The sequence below is a fragment of the Arachis hypogaea genome, chromosome 5, assembly GCF_003086295.3.
Source record: "Arachis hypogaea cultivar Tifrunner chromosome 5, arahy.Tifrunner.gnm2.J5K5, whole genome shotgun sequence".
Lineage (NCBI taxonomy): Eukaryota > Viridiplantae > Streptophyta > Magnoliopsida > Fabales > Fabaceae > Arachis > Arachis hypogaea.
This window is the reverse complement of record NC_092040.1, coordinates 44,776,607-44,791,508: the sequence shown is the minus strand read 5'-3', so window position 1 is coordinate 44,791,508 and position 14,902 is coordinate 44,776,607. Positions and strand designations below refer to the sequence as shown.

At 40.4% G+C, this 14,902-nt stretch overlaps 1 non-coding gene across 1 annotated transcript; it reads left to right on the top strand.

The window, feature by feature from the left end:
• The first annotated feature begins 334 nt into the window (after positions 1–334).
• Positions 335–438, top strand: LOC112805112 (small nucleolar RNA R71). Its single transcript, XR_003203721.1, has one exon. It is a non-coding gene; the product is annotated as a small nucleolar RNA R71 (small nucleolar RNA).
• The last annotated feature ends 14,464 nt before the right edge of the window (positions 439–14,902 follow it).

Sequence of the window (14,902 nt, the reverse complement as noted above, 5' to 3'; positions counted from 1 at the left end):
ACCTCCTTCAATGCTTACTTCCTCTTGATCTTGTGTGTGTATTGCAGCCACTTGCTTTGTGTCTAATTTCCTGGTGAGCTCTGCTAGTTGCTTGGCAAACACCTTGTTTTGGGCTAGGATTGTATTAACATGGTTCAGCTCCATGACTCCCTTAGTGTTGTGCCTCTCTGAAGCATAGTAGTATTCATTCTCAGCCACTGTCTCAATCACTTCAATGGCTTCTTCCACAGTCTTTTTTCTGTTCAATGAACCTCCTGATGAATGGTCTACAGCCTTCCTTGATTCATAAGAAAGTCCATCATAGAAGATGTGCAATTGCACCCAATCAGGGAACATGTCTGGTGGGCATTTCCTTGTCAATTCTTTGAACCTCTCCCATGCTTCGTAGAGCGTCTCACCATCTTTTTGTCTAAAAGTTTGAACCTCAGATCGAAGCCTATTGACTCTTTGTGGGGGATAGAAACGTGCCAGAAACTTGCTTTCCACTTCATCCCAGGTTGTTAGGCTATCCCTTGGGAATGATTCTAGCCACTTAGCTGCCTTGTCCCTAAGTGAAAATAGGAACAAGAGCAGTTTATAGGCATCTTCCTGGACTCCATTGGACTTCACAGTGTCGCAAATTCTCAGGAATTTAGTGAGATGTTGGTTTGGGTCTTCATTGGCACTCCCACCAAACGAACAATGGTCTTCCACCAGTGATATTAGCTGTGGTTTGAGTTCAAAATTGTTGGCTTGAATGGGTGGTTTCTGAATGCTGCTACCACAATTCCCAGAGGTTGGGTTTATGTATGAACCAAGAACCCTCCTCTCAGGAATGGCATTGTTTCCATCAGCCCTCTCATGGTTGTGAAATTCTCTATCCATGTTGAGATCTAGAGCTTCCTCAAAGTTGTCCTCAGATTCTCCTTCATATTCTTCTTCTCTCAATGCTCTCTTCCCTCTTGCTTCCCTTCTAAGTCTATGAAGGGTCCTCTCTGGTTCGGTATATGGAGGAGTTGATGTCTCTCCTCTCCTACCTGTCATACAAGAACACACCACAAGCAACAAATAAGTGGAATACTCTTGGTTAATGGAAGAGTATTGGTTAGAGCAGTGAGGAATTAATTCAAATAGTTATTGGGTTAGTGAGTTAGTTGCTTGAATTTAAAGGCATAAAGAAAGAAAAAGCAAATCACAGAGTGCAGAAATCAAAATTCAACAAGTAACTTGAACTAAATTAACAAAACAAGAAAAATGCTCAATCTAGTTAACTTCCAATTTGAGAATTGTCAATCGAAAACCAATCCCCGGCAACGGCGCCATAAACTTGATGCGCTATAACTGGGTATAGCTACGATTAAGGGAAATTGCACAATCGGCAAAATTCCTTCCGGCAAGTGCACCGGTTATCGTCAAGTAAAAACTCACAATAGAGTGAGGTCGAATCCCACAAGGATTGGTTGAATGAGCAATTCGAATTAGAAGTTTGATTAGTTGAGCGGAATCAAGAATTGGGTGTGAATTGCATAAAGTAAATTGGCGGGAAATGTAAATTTGCAAGGAATTGAAATGACTGAATCTTAAATTGCGAGAATTAAAGTGCGAGAAGTTAAATTGCTGAAATTAAAAGGGAATTTGGGGTGATTGCATAAATTGAAATTGCAGAATGTAAATGGAAAAGGATATTCAGAAAGAGGAGTTCATTGGGTGTTAGGAGATATTGAGATCTCCGAATCAAAACATTTTTATCTCTTCCTCAACCAATGCATTCATTGAATTTTGCTTGGCAATCTTATATGATTGGATCCCAATCCCTTGGCTCACCAATTCTCTCTAAAAACAAACAAATTCCCAATCCCTTGGTTTAAATGTTCATAAGAAGAGATGAAGCTCGATCACTGATTATACCACACAGCTTCATGGACCACAATTTGGTAGGATTACATGTCACAATATCCATCCAAACCCCAATCCAATTCACTGTGAGAAAGCTTCTCTAGCATGAATCCTCCATTCCTTTCCCAAGGTTCCGAAGGATTCCAATTATGGGTAATTTCTTTCCCAAGACAATTACCCAATGGAATTAGATTGAGAAGCTTTCTAACAAAATTCAAGAGAAAAGATTGAAAAAGAAGATAAAACTATTATTGATCCATTGAATTTCAACAGAGCTCCCTAACCCAATGAAAGGGGTTTAGTGAGTCATAGCTCTCAATTCAATTACAGTATGAAAATTTCAAAAGTGTCCCCCAAAAAAAAGTCCCAACTAACTTCAATTCTATCCTATTTATACACTTTCTAAATTGAGCTTCTGTTGTGTTTCTTGGGCTTTGAGGCCTTTCCTTGATTTCCTTTTGCTTTAGGCTTATGGTCCATAATCCTGATGAGGCTGTGATCCAATTCTGTAACATTCATTGAGCAAACTTAGTGATAAACAAGTAATGACACAAGACTCAACAATTTGAAGTTCCAGACTCATCAATTCTTCAGGCCCAATCCCATAAACCATGATATTCAATTGGGTTTCATGCCATAATAAGTTTAAGTTAATATTTGTGCTCAATTGCTAACTTAAACTTCAATATAATTGGCCCAGAAACCTTTTCAAATAGTGGTGTTTAAGTTGAAGTTTAAGTTTCAGTTTAAGGTCAAACTAAAACTTAAACGTGGAATTGGAAGAAAGCACCCCAGGAGTGTACATAGTCGAACACGTTTAACCTCCAGTTTGAGGTTAAACTGGAGGTTAAACTTGGAAATGAAGAAAGCAACCCCTGGAGGCCTTTTGGATCGAACACGTTTAACCTCCAGTTTGAGGTTAAACTGGAGGTTAAACTTGGAAATGAAGAAAGCAACCCCTGGAGGCCTTTTGGATCGAACACGTTTAACCTCCAGTTTGAGGTCAAACTGGAGGTTAAACGTGGAATGCTCCTGGTGCCTCTCTTGCTTCTGGCGTTTAACCTCCAGTTTAAGGTTAAACTGGAGGTTAAACGTGGAATGCTTCTTGGTGAGAAAGAAAAGTGTCGAACACGTTTAACCTCTAGTTTAAGGTTAAACTAGAGGTTAAACGTGGAATGCTCCCTTGGTTCAAATCATCATTCTGGCGTTCAACCTCCAGTTTAAGGTCAAACTAGAGGTTAAACGTGGAATGCTTCTTAGTGCCCTTTCTCATTCTGGCGTTTAACTTCCAGTTTAAGGTCAAACTGGAGGTTAAACGCCAGTTACAGCATTTCCTCTCTTCTCATGATTTTGGCGTTTAAGCTCCAGTTTAGGCTTAAACTGGAGTTTAAACGTCCCATTTGAATTTCAAGCTTCCTTCATTGATTTTGTTGCTTCCTTGCCTAGCCTCTCTTCCCTGAAATCATCCAAACAATTGCATCAAAGTCTTGCAAAATTTCATGAGAATTCATCAATTCATAGCATTCAAGTAATATCACTAAAAATTCATGGAATTTGCATCAAAATCATAATGTTTTGGATGGTTCATTGCTTTGTTGTTCATTTAACCATTCTTGGTTACTTTAAGCTCAAAAAAAATGCATAAAACAACTAAAACTAACAGAAAAATGCTAGTGAAACTAGCCTAAGATGCCTAGGCATCACTAATCCTCAAGAACAGATGATTGAGCTTAATCAACAATTGCTCCTGATGACAGAACAATTAGCAGAATTTAAAGAGATGCTCCATGAGACAAAAGTTGCTAACAAGAACATAGAACTGCAGTTAAATCAAGCAAAACAGTAGATATCTAAACAGATAACAGAAGAATGTCAAGCAGTTCAACTGAGGAGTGGGAAGACATTGAATAACACTGCTCAAAAGAGCAAAAAGCCAAATAAGGAACAATTGACAGAGGATAACCAAACCACTGTTCAAAATCCCTCTGAGGACAGTAAGAGCCCAGAAAGGAATGCTATTGGCGTTCAAACGCCAGAAAAGGAGGGAAAGCTGGCGTTAAACGCCCATTCTCTGCCCAGTTCTGGCATTCAAACGCCAGAAAAGGGGGAAAAGTTGGCGTTAAACGCCCATTTTCCACCCAATCCTGGCGTTCAAACGCAAAAGGGGAGCCAGACACCTGAGAGTGCTGACAGTAATCCCTCTAAAAAGGCTTCTTCAACCACTTCTGTAAGGAATAAACCTGCAGCAACTAAGGTTGAAGAATATAAAGCCAAGATGCCTTATCCTCAGAAACTCCGCCAAGCGGAGCAGGATAAGCAATTTGCCCGCTTTGCAGACTATCTAAGGACTCTTAAAATAAAGATTCCGTTTGCAGAGGCACTTGAGCAAATACCTTCTTATGCTACGTTCATGAAAGAGATCTTAAGTCATAAGAAGGATTGGAGAGAATTTGAAAAAGTTTTTCTCACTGAGGAATGCAGTGCAGTCATATTAAAGAGCTTACCAGAGAAGCTTAAAGATCCTGGAAGCTTTATGATACCATGCACATTAGAGGGTACTTGTACCAAGAAAGCTCTATGTGATCTTGGGGCAAGTATCAACCTAATACCTGCATCCACTATCAGAAAGCTTGGCTTGACTGAAGAAGTCAAACCAACCAGGATATGTCTCCAACTTGCTGATGGCTCCATTAAATACCCATCAGGCATAATTGAGGACATGATTGTCAAAGTTGGACCATTCGCTTTTCCAACTGACTTTGTGGTACTGGAAATGGAGGAGCACAAGAGTGCAACTCTCATTCTAGGAAGACCTTTCCTAGCAACTGGACGAACTCTCATTGATGTACAAAAAGGGGAAGTAACTCTGAGAGTCAATGAGGATGAGTTCAAGTTGAATGCTGTAAAAGCTATGCAGCATCCAGACACACCAAATGACTGCATGGGCGCTGACATTATTGACTCTCTGGTAGAAGAGATCAATATGACTGAAAGCCTAGAATCAGAGCTTGAGGACATCTTCAAGGATGCTCAACCTGATCAAGAAGAACTAGAGAAAACAAAGGAATTTTCGAAAATTCCTCAGGAGGAGGATAAGCCTCCCAAACCTGAACTCAAACCACTACCACCATCCCTGAAATATGCATTTCTGGGAAAGGGTGACATTTTTCCAGTGATTATAAGCTCTGCTTTAAATCCACAGGAAGAGGAAGCACTGATTCAAGTGCTAAGGACACACAAGACAGCTCTTGGGTGGTCCATAAGTGATCTTAAGGGCATTAGCCCAGCTAGATGCATGCACAAGATCCTGTTGGAGGATAATGCCAAACCAGTGGTCCAACCACAAAGGAGGCTAAATCCTGCCATGAAGGAGGTGGTGCAGAAAGAGGTCACTAAATTACTAGAGGCTGGGATTATTTATCCTATTTTTGATAGCCCCTGGGTGAGCCCTGTCCAAGTTGTCCCCAAAAAGGGAGGCATGATAGTGGTTCATAATGAAAAAAATGAACTGGTTCCTACAAGAACAGTCACAGGGTGGCGTATGTGTATTGACTACAGAAGGCTCAATACAGTCACCAGAAAGGATCATTTTCCTTTACCATTCATAGACCAAATGCTAGAAAGACTAGCTGGTCATGATTATTACTGCTTTTTGGATGGCTATTCAGGCTACAACCAAATTGCAGTAGACCCTCAGGACCAAGAGAAAACAACATTTACTTGCCCTTCTGGCGTGTTTGCCTACAGAAGGATGCCTTTTGGTCTGTGCAATGCACCTGCAACCTTTCAGAGGTGCATGCTCTTTATCTTCTCAGATATGGTAGAGAAATTTCTGGAAGTCTTCATGGACGACTTCTCAGTATATGGAGACTCATTCAGCTCCTGTCTTAATAACCTAGCACTTGTCCTGAAAAGGTGCCAAGAGACTAACCTGGTTTTAAACTGGGAGAAATGTCACTTTATGGTGACTGAGAGAATTGTCCTTGGGCACAAAATTTCAAGCAGGGGAATAGAGGTGGATAAGGCAAAGGTAGAGGTAATTGAAAAATTACCACCACCTGCCAATGTTAAGGCAATCAAAAGCTTTCTGGGGCATGCAGGATTCTACAGAAGGTTTATAAAGGATTTTTCAAAAATTGCCAAACCTCTGAGTAATCTGCTAGCTGCTGACACACCATTTGTGTTTGACACACAGTGTCTGCAGGCATTTGAGACCCTGAAAGCTAAGCTGGTCACAGCACCAGTGATCTCTGCACCAGATTGGACATTGCCATTTGAACTAATGTGTGATGCCAGTGACCATGCCATTGGTGCAGTGTTGGGACAGAGGCATAACAAGCTTTTGCACGTCATTTATTTTGCCAGCCGTGTTCTAAATGACGCACAGAAGAATTACACAACCACAGAAAAAGAGTTACTTGCAGTGGTCTATGCCATTGACAAGTTTAGATCCTATCTAGTGGGATCCAAAGTGGTTGTGTACACTGACCATGCTGCTCTTAAATACTTACTCACAAAGCAGGATTCAAAACCCAGGCTTATAAGATGGGTGTTGCTTCTGCAAGAGTTTGATATAGAAATAAGAGACAGAAAAGGGACAGAGAACCAAGTAGCTGATCATCTGTCCCGAATAGAACCAGTAGTTGGGGCGTCCCTCCCTTCTACTGAGATCTCTAAGACTTTCCCAGATGAGCAACTCTTTGCCATTCAGGAAGCTCCATGGTTTGCAGATATTGCAAATTATAAAGCTGTAAGGTTCATACCCCAGGAGTACAGCAGAGTGCAAAGAAAGAAATTAATTTCAGATGCCAAGTACTACCTATGGGATGAGCCATATCTCTTTAAGAGATGTGCAGACGGAATGATCCGCAGATGTGTACCCAGAGAAGAAGCACAAAGGATCCTATGGCATTGCCATGGATCACAGTATGGAGGACATTTTGGAAGTGAGCGAACAGCCACTAAAGTCCTCCAATGTGGCTTCTACTGGCCTACTCTCTATAAAGATTCCCGAGAGTTTGTGCGTAACTGTGACAGTTGCCAAAGAGCTGGTAACTTACCTCACAGATATGCCATGCCTCAACAAGGGATATTAGAGATAAAATTGTTTGATGTATGGGGAATTGACTTCATGGGGCCATTCCCACCATCATACTCAAACACTTACATTCTGGTGGCAGTGGACTATGTATCTAAGTGGGTAGAAGCAATTGCTACACCCACTAATGATACCAAGACCGTGCTAAAATTCCTCCAGAAACACATCTTCAGCAGGTTTGGTGTTCCCAGAATACTAATCAGTGACGGGGGCACTCATTTCTGCAATAGACAGCTATACTCTGCTATGGTTAGATATGGAATTAGCCATAAAGTGGCAACTCCGTATCATCCACAGACAAATGGGCAAGCTGAGGTCTCTAACAGAGAGCTAAAAAGAATCCTGGAACGGACTGTGATAGCCCGAAGAAAGGATTGGGCAAAGAGCTTGGATGATGCTCTGTGGGCATACAGAACAGCATTCAAGACTCCTATAGGAACCTCTCCATACCAACTGGTGTATGGGAAGGCCTGTCATCTGCCCGTGGAACTGGAACATAAAGCCTACTGGGCAACCAGATTCCTAAACATGGATGCTCAGTTAGCTGGTGAAAAAAGATTACTCCAGCTAAATGAGCTAGAGGAGTTCAGACTCAATGCCTTTGAAAATGCAAAAATTTATAAGGAAAAGGCAAAGAAATGGCATGACAAGAAGTTGTCAACCAGAGTCTTTGAGCCAGGACAAAAAGTTCTACTCTTCAACTCTAGGCTCAGACTGTTTCCAGGAAAACTTAAATCCCAGTGGAGGGGTCCGCATGTGATTACAGGAGTGTCACCATATGGATATGTTGAGCTTCAGGATATTGATTCTGACAAAAAGTTCATTGTTAATGGACAGAGAATCAAGCATTATCTTGAAGGCAATTTTGAGCAGGAATGCTCAAAACTGAGACTTGAGTGATTCTCAGTAAAGGTCCAGCTAAAGACAGTAAAGAAGCGCTTGCTGGGAGGTAACCCAGTCATTAGGAGGTTATATGATTTGTTCTTACAGAGGCAAGTATCAAAAATGAAGGAATTCACAGAGTTAGAGAAGGATTCAGCTCAAAAAGCAGAGAAAAAGAGCTTACTGGCGAAAAAATGCCAGTAAGGGGCATTTTGGGCGTTAAACGCCAGAATGGATACCATTCTGGGCGTTTAACGCCAGGAATGGTGCCATGTTGGGCGTTAAACGCCAGAATGGGCACCATTCTGGGCGTTTAACGCCAGGTGTGCAGCATCCTGGGCGTTTAGCAAAACGCCCAGTGATAAAGGAATTCTGGCGTTTAACGCCAGCCAGGGGACCTGGCTGGGCGTTAAACGCCCACAATGGGCAATCAATGGGCGTTAAACGCCAGAATGAGTGCCATTCTGGGTGTTTAACGCCAGAAAGGTGGGGGGAGCAAGATTTTGTTTTCAAATCAAATTTTTTCAAACTTTCCTTTTCTTACCCATACTTTTCTACAAAAACACATTTCAATCTCTTATCATTCACTTTCAAATTTTCAAAAATCTAAAATCATTCTTCAAATCTCTCAAATCAATCCCAAATTTTGTTCAAAAACTCACCCTTCTCTCAATTTCTTTCCATATCTTCTCAAATCTCCTTTCAAATTTTTCTTTTTTTTTTCGAAATCTCTCCTTTCCCCCCTTTATAAATACACGTTCAGCCCCCTCATTCCCCCACACCATTCGAATTTGCTCTTCCTCTCTCTCTCTTCTTTCCTTTCTTTTGCTTGAGGACAAGCAAACCTCTAAGTTTGGTGTGCTTTTCCGTGATCACTAAGTCAAGATTCATCAAGATCATGGCTCCTAAGGGAAAACAAACCAATTTAAGAGGAAAGAAAGAGAATAATCCAAAGAATCTTTGGAATCAAGAGAAGTTCTTAACCAAAGAACATGAAGACCATTATCACAAAATAATGGGTCTGAGGTCAGTGATCCCGGAAGTTAAATTTGATCTGAAAGAAGATGAATATCCGGGGATCCAAGAGCAAATTCGAAACAGAGGATGGGAAGTTCTAACCAATCCTGAGATAAAGGTTGGAAGGAATATGGTTCAGGAATTCTACTCAAATCTGTGGTTAACAGATAAGCAGAGAATGACTGGAACTGCTTACCATACCTACAGAACCATGGTCAGAGGGAAAGTTATGTACTTCCATCTGGACAAAATAAGAGAAATCCTCAAATTACCTCAACTGCAAGATGATCCTGAATCCTTTAATAGGAGAATGGTGAGAGCAGATAAAGGGTTGGATCAAGTTCTAGAGGACATATGCCTCCCTGGAACTAAGTGGATAACCAATTCAAAGGGTGTCCCAAACCAACTCAAGAGGGGAGACCTCAAACCAATTGCAAGAGGTTGGCTAGACTTTATTGGGCGTTCCATACTGCCCACTAGCAACCGTTCTGAGGTCACTATCAAGAGAGCAGTGATGATTCATTGCATTATGCTTGGAAAAGAAGTGGAGGTTCATCATGTGATTGCTTGTGAGATCTACACAATTGCAAATAAAAATTCCACTGAAGCCAAATTGGCATACCCAAGCTTGATCTCCTTGCTCTGTAAAGAGGCTGGGGTAAAGATGGGAGTAGATGAATTCATACCCATTGAACATCCAATCACCAAGAAGTCAATGGAAGGACAAATGCAAGACAACTCTATCAAAAGGAGGGCGCAGGAGTTCCTCTCTGAATTCCCTGAAATTGGCTACTGGGCCAGCCTAGAAGCATCTATCAACAAGTTGCAAGAGACTATGGAGCAACTGAAGGAAGAACAGCAGAATCAGAACTGCATGCTCTGCAAATTGCTGAAGGAACAAGAGAAGCAGGGGCGTGAACTCCAAGAGTTGAAACGCCAAAAGCTCTCATCTCAAGTTGAGGGAGCATCTACTTCTCAAAATCAAGGTTGTTGAGTCCTAACTCTGTGAAAACCTCTATCATTAGGAGCCTATTTAAATTTTTGTTTTCTATTTTTATTTTCTAGTCTCATCTTATATTTATTTTTGAGTCTTGTTTTTAATTCATAATTAATAAAATTTAAAATTCATGTCTTAAAGCTATGAATGTCCTATGAATCCATCACCTCTCTTAAATGAAAAATGCTTTAATCACAAAAGAACAAGAAGTACAGGATTTCGAAATTTACCCTTGAAACTAGTTGAATTAGTTTGATGTGGTGACAATAATTTTTGTTTTCCGAATGAATGCTTGAACAGTGCATATGTCTCTTGAAATTGTTGTTTTGAGAATGTTAAAATTGTTGGCTCTTGAAAGAATGAGGAAAAAGAGAACTGTTATTGAGGATCTGAAAAATCATCAAATTGATTCTTGAAGCAAGAAAAAGCAGTGATTCAAAAAAAAAATTTTCGAAAAAAAAAGGAAGAGAGAAAGAAAAAGAAAAAGAAAGAAATAAAGTTGTGATCCAAGGCAAAAAGAGTGTGCTTAAGAACCCTGGACACCTCTAATTGGGGACTCTAGCAAAGCTGAGTCACAATCTGAAAAGGTTCACCCAATTATGTGTCTGTGGCATGTATGTATCCGGTGGTAATACTGGAAGACAGAGTGCTTTGGGCCACAGCCAAGACTCATACACTAGCTATGTTCAAGAATCATTATACATAACTAGGAGAATCAATAACATTATCTGAGTTCTGAGTTCTTATAGATGCCAATCATTCTGAACTTCAAAGGATAGAGTGAGATGCCAAAACTGTTCGGAGGCAAAAAGCTACTAGTCCCGCTCATCTAATTGGAGCTAAGTTTCCTTGATATTTTGGAATCTATAGTATATTCTGTTCTTTTTATCCTATTTTGATCTTCAGTTGCTTGGGGACAAGCAACAATTTAAGTTTGGTGTTGTGATGAGCGGATAATTTATACGCTTTTTGGCATTGTTTTTATTATGTTTTTAGTATGATCTAGTTAGTTTTTAGTATATTTTTATTAGTTTTTAGTTAAAATTCACTTTTCTGGACTTTACTATGAGTTTGTGTGTTTTTCTGTGATTTCAGGTATTTTCTGGCTGAAATTGAGGGTTCTGAGCAAAAATCTGATTCAGAGACTGAAAAGGACTGCAGATGCTGTTGGATTCTGACCTCCCTGCACTCGAAGTGGATTTTCTGGAGCTACAGAAGCCCAATTGGCGCGCTCTCAACGGCATTGGAAAGTAGACATCCTGGGCTTTCCAGCAATGTATAATAGTCCATACTTTGCCCGAGATTTGATGGCCCAAACCGGCGTGACAAAACAGCCTCAGAAATTCTAGCGTTTAACGCTGGAACTGGCATAAAACTTGGAGTTAAACGCCCAAACTGGCATAAAAGCTGGCGTTTAACTCCAGAAAAGGTCTCTACACGAAAATGCTTCAATGCTCAGCCCAAGCACACACCACGTGGACCCAGAAGTGGATTTTTACGTCATAGGTTACTAGTTTACTATTAATAGGATATTTTGACATTGTATCAGTACCTCATGACACTTTACACGTTTCTCATTGTATCTTCTACAGCATGAGTCTCTAAACCCCAATGGTTGGGGGTGAGGAGCTCTGCTGTGTTTTGATGGATTAATGCAATTACTACTGTTTTTCATTCAATCATGCTTGCTTCCATTCTAAGATATTACTTGTTCTTAAACCGGATGAATGTGATGATCCGTGACAATCATCATCATTCTCAACTATGAACGTGTGCCTGACAACCACCTCCGTTCTACCTTGGATTAAGTAGATATCTCTTGGATTCTTTAATCAGAATCTTCGTGGTATAAGCTAGAACTGATGGCAGCATTCAAGAGAATCCGGAAGGTCTAAACCTTGTCTGTGGTATTCTGAGTAGGATTCAATGATTGAATGACTGTGACGAGCTTCAAACTCCTGAAGGCGGGGCATTAGTGACAGACGCAAAAGAATCATTGGATTCTATTCCGGCCTGATTGAGAACCGACAGATGGATAGCCGTGCCGTGACAGGGTGCGTTGAACATTTCCACTGAGAGGATGGGAGGTAGCCATTGACAACGGTGAAACCCTACATACAGCTTGCCATGGAAGGAGCCTTGCGTGTTTGAAGAAGAAGACAGTAGGAAAGCAGAGATTCAGAAGATGTAGCATCTCCAAAACCTCAACCTATTCTCTATCACTGCAAAACAAGTACTTATTTCATGTTCTTTTACTTTTCACAATCAATCCTGATAATTTCTGATATCCTGACTAAGATTTACAAGATAACCATAGCTTGCTTCAAGCCGACAATCTTCGTGGGATCGACCCTTACTCACGTAAGGTATTACTTGGACGACCCAGTGCACTTGCTGGTTAGTTGTGCGGAATTGCAAAAGTGTGATTGCAATTTCGTGCACCAAGTTTTTGGCGCCGTTGCCGGGGATTGTTCGAGTTTGGACAACTGACGGCTTATCTTGTTGCTTAGATTAGGACTGTTTTATTTTTGTTGGTTTAGAGTCTTTTAGTTGAGTCTAGTTTCATATTTTAAGTTTGGTGTCAATTGCATGCTTTTGTTTTTCTTTTAATTTTCGAATTTGCATGTCTTTAGTCCCTTTTTGATCCGTAAAACTTCTAAGTTTGGTGTCCTCTTTGTGTTTTTCCCTTAAAATTTTCGAAAAATTTGTGTTTGATTTTCTAAAAATTTTAAGTTTGGTGTCATTTTGTTGTTTTTCTCTTTCCTCATTTCAAAAATCAAATCTTTTTCATAAAAATTTTTCAATCATATCTTTTTAATTGCTATTTTCAAAATCTTTTTAATTGACTAATTGATTCAGTTCTCAATTTGCTTTGATTTTATTTTCTTTTTAATTTTCGAATTTTTATTTTATTTTTTTTATTTTATTTTATTTTTTTCGTTTAATTCAAAAAAAAAAAAATAAAAAGATATTTTTATCTATTTGCAACCCATATCATTTCCCTTTATCCATTATGGACCTAAGTGGGATTGATCAGTCCAGAAGGACTCTGGGGTCATATGCTAACCCCATTACAGCTGCATATGGGAGTAGCATCTGTACACCTCCCATCAAAGCAAGCAGCTTTGAGCTAAATCCTCAACTCATTATCATAGTGCAGCAAAATTGCCAGTATTCCGATCTTCCACAGGAAGAGCCTACTGAGTTTCTGGCACAGTTCTTACAAATTGCTGACACAGTACGTGATAAAGAGGTAGATCAGGATGTCTACAGACTATTACTGTTTCCATTTGCTGTAAAAGATCAAGCTAAGAGGTGGTTGAATAACCAACCTACAGCAAGCATAAAGACATGGAAACAGTTATCAGACAAATTCCTGAATCACTTTTACCCTCCAAAGAGGATGACACAGCTAAGGCTGGACATCCAAGGCTTTAAACAAGAGGATAATGAATCCCTTTATAATGCCTGGGAGAGGTATAGAGGTATGCTAAGAAAATGCCCCTCTGAAATGTTTTCAGAGTGGGTACAGTTAGACATCTTCTACTATGGGCTTACAGAAAAAGCTCAGATGTCTTTAGACCACTCAGCTGGTGGATCTATACACATGAGGAAGACAATTGAAGAGGCTCAAGAGCTTATAGACACTGTTGCTAGAAACCAATATTTGTACTCTAGCAATGAGTTCTATCCAAAAGAGGACGTCATGGCAGTAGCCACTGACCCTAATCCTCAAGAACAGATGATTGAGCTTAATCAACAATTGCTCCTGATGACAGAACAGTTAGCAAAATTTAAAGAGATGCTCCATGAGACAAAAGTTGCTAACAAGAACATAGAACTGCAGTTAAATCAAGCAAAACAGCAGATATCTAAACAGATAACAGAAGAATGTCAAGCAGTTCAACTGAGGAGTGGGAAGACATTGAATAACACTGCTCAAAAGAGCAAAAAGCCAAATAAGGAACAATTGACAGAGGATAACCAAACCACTGTTCAAAATCCCTCTGAGGACAGTAAGAGCCCAGAGAGGAATGCTATTGGCGTTCAAACGCCAGAAAAGGAGGGAAAGCTGGCGTTAAACGCCCATTCCCTGCCCAGTTCTGGCGTTCAAACACCAGAAAAGGGGGAAAAGTTGGCGTTAAACGCCCATTTTCCACCCAATCCTGGCGTTCAAACGCAAAAGGGGAGCCAGACACCTGAGAGTGCTGACAGTAATCCCTCTAAAAAGGCTTCTTCAACCACTTCTGTAAGGAATAAACCTGCAGCAACTAAGGTTGAAGAATATAAAGCCAAGATGCCTTATCCTCAGAAACTCTGCCAAGCGGAGCAGGATAAGCAATTTGCCCGCTTTGCAGACTATCTAAGGACTCTTGAAATAAAGATTCCGTTTGCAGAGGCACTTGAGCAAATACCTTCTTATGCTAAGTTCATGAAAGAGATCTTAAGTCATAAGAAGGATTGGAGAGAAACTGAAAAAGTTTTTCTCATTGAGGAATGCAGTGCAGTCATATTAAAGAGCTTACCAGAGAAGCTTAAAGATCCTGGAAGCTTTATGATACCATGCACATTAGAGGGTACTTGTACCAAGAAAGCTCTATGTGATCTTGGGGCAAGTATCAACCTAATACCTGCATCCACTATCAGAAAGCTTGGCTTGACTGAGGAAGTCAAACCAACCAGGATATGTCTCCAACTTGCTGATGGCTCCATTAAATACCCATCAGGCATAATTGAGGACATGATTATCAAAGTTGGACCATTCGCTTTTCCAACTGACTTTGTGGTACTGGAAATGGAGGAGCACAAGAGTGCAACTCTCATTCTAGGAAGACCTTTTCTAGCAACTGGACGAACTCTCATTGATGTACAAAAAGGGGAAGTAACTCTGAGAGTCAATGAGGATGAGTTCAAGTTGAATGCTGTAAAAGCTATGCAGCATCCAGACACACCAAATGACTGCATGGGCGCTGACATTATTGACTCTCTGGTAGAAGAGATCAATATGACTGAAAGCCTAGAATCAGAGCTTG